This window comes from Excalfactoria chinensis, unplaced genomic scaffold (assembly GCF_039878825.1).
Source record: "Excalfactoria chinensis isolate bCotChi1 unplaced genomic scaffold, bCotChi1.hap2 Scaffold_398, whole genome shotgun sequence".
In the NCBI taxonomy this organism is placed as follows: domain Eukaryota; kingdom Metazoa; phylum Chordata; class Aves; order Galliformes; family Phasianidae; genus Excalfactoria; species Excalfactoria chinensis.
The window spans coordinates 34,181-36,351 of NW_027315686.1; the positions used below are offsets into that span (position 1 = coordinate 34,181).

General features: G+C 42.9%; 1 long non-coding RNA gene across 1 annotated transcript; it reads left to right on the forward strand.

The window, feature by feature from the left end:
* LOC140265041 (uncharacterized) lies at positions 1-1,948 on the forward strand. Its single transcript, XR_011906208.1, has 2 exons — positions 1-238; positions 1,913-1,948. It is a non-coding gene; the product is annotated as an uncharacterized lncRNA (long non-coding RNA).
* The last annotated feature ends 223 nt before the right edge of the window (positions 1,949-2,171 follow it).

Genomic DNA, 2,171 nt, shown 5'->3' on the forward strand with positions numbered 1-2,171 from the left:
GGGGGGGGGGGAAAGGGAAGGGTTAAAAGAAACAAAAGAAATGGTTAAAAGAAAAGAAAAAGAAAAAGAATAAAAGAAGGGAAATAAAAGAGTTTTTTTGAGGGGGAAAAAGGAAAGAAAAGAGAAGAAAAGAGGAAAAAAAAAAGAAGGAATCGGGGCGGGTCGATTGAAGGGGCCTCATCCGGGGCTCCGTCAATGCCGCGGTTGAAGCAGCGCCGGCCACAGCAGCTCCGATACGGTGCGTTATTTTTGGGGTGATTTTAAGTGATTTTGGGGTTAAAAATGGGGTTTTAAGGGGTTCTGTGGGATGTGGGGAAGCGAAGGGAGGGGGGGAAGTGGGGAAATCGAGGTAAAAATTGAATGGGGATTCAATTGATTCAATTGATAAAATGTACCAAAATTGCAGGGATTTGACCCAAAATAGGGGTAGGGATGCATGGAAGGGACAAAATGGGTCTTTAAAAGGCACCGGGGGCTGGAAATGGTTCAAAATTGATTAAAAAAGCCCTCAGAAAAATACTAGAATTGTCCAATTTACCTCAGATGGCCTCAAAATGAGCAATGGGAGACTTAAAGACACGCTAAAAATGACCAAAATCTGTAAGATTTACTCAGAAATTGAACCAAAATCCCACAAATCGCCTCAAAATTGACCCTAAAACACCTCAGAATGACCCAAAATTGACTAAAATCCCTCAAATCTCCTCAAAATTGACCCTAAAACACCCCAGAATGACCCAAAATGGACCAAAATCCCTCAAAATCTCCTCAAAATTGACCCTGAAACACCTCAGAATGACCCAAAATGGACCAAAATCCCTCAAAATCTCCTCAAAATTGACCCTGAAACATCTCAGAATGAGCCAAAATTGACTAAAATACCCCAGATTTCCTCAAAATTATCCCTCAATTTTGGTCAATATTGCTCATTTTTGGGTCAATATTGCTCATTTTTGGGTCAATATCCCTCAATTTTGGTCAATATCACTCATTTTTGGGTCAATATCCCTCATTTTTGGGTCAATATCCCTCATTTTGGGGCCAATATCCCTCATTTTGGGGTTAATATCACTCATTTTGGGGCCAATATTGCCCATTTTTGGGCTGATATCACTCATTTTTGGGCCAATATCCCTCAATTTTGGTCAACATCACTCATTTTGGGGCCAATATCCCTCATTTTTGGGCCAATATCCCTCATTTTGGTGCCAAATCACTCATTTTTGGGCCAATATCACACATTTTGGGGCCAATATAGCTCATTTTTGGGTCAATATCGCTCATTTTTGGGCCAATATCACTCATTTTGGGGTCAATATCACTCAATTTTGGTCAACATCACTCATTTTGGGGCCAATATCGCTCATTTTGGGCCCATATCGCTCATTTTGGGGCCAATATCACTCATTTTGGTGCCAAATCACTCATTTTTGGGCCAATATCACTCAATTTTGGTCACCATTACTCATTTTGGGTAGTATTGCTCATTTTGGGGCCAATATTGCCCATTTTTGGGTCAATATCCCTCATTTTTTGGGTCAATATCACTCAATTTGGGGTCAATATTTCTCATTTTTGGGTCAATATCGCTCATTTTGGGGCCAATATCACTCATTTTGGGGTTAATATCACTCATTTTGGGGTAATATTGCTCATTTTGGGGCCAATATTGCCCATTTTTGGGCTGATATCGCTCATTTTTGGGTAAATATCACTCATTTTTGGTCAATATTGCTTATTTTTGGGTCAATATCGCTCATTTTTGTGCCAATATCACTCATTTTGGCGCCAATATCGCTCCTTTTTGGTGCCAAATCACTCAATATCCCCCACTATGAACAACTGTCCCCATTCGTCCCCATTTTGGGGACAAATCCCCCTAATTTCACCCCTTTTCTTCCCCTCCTCACAGGCAACCCCGCAGCCCCCCGCCGCCCTCCAAAGGAGCCTTCCTCTTCCTCCTCCTCCTCCTCATTGGGGTCCCTTCCAACCATGCCATCCGACCCCCATCCCACCCGTCGTCCCACACCCCAAACCCCCTCCCCAAATACGGGGGGCTGCCCCATAGACATCCCCCTCTTATTAGAAGAGCTCCGGCTCTTACAACAACGTCAACTACGTCAGATGCAACTAACCCAAGACATCTGTCGACAAGTCCTCCTTTTAGGGGC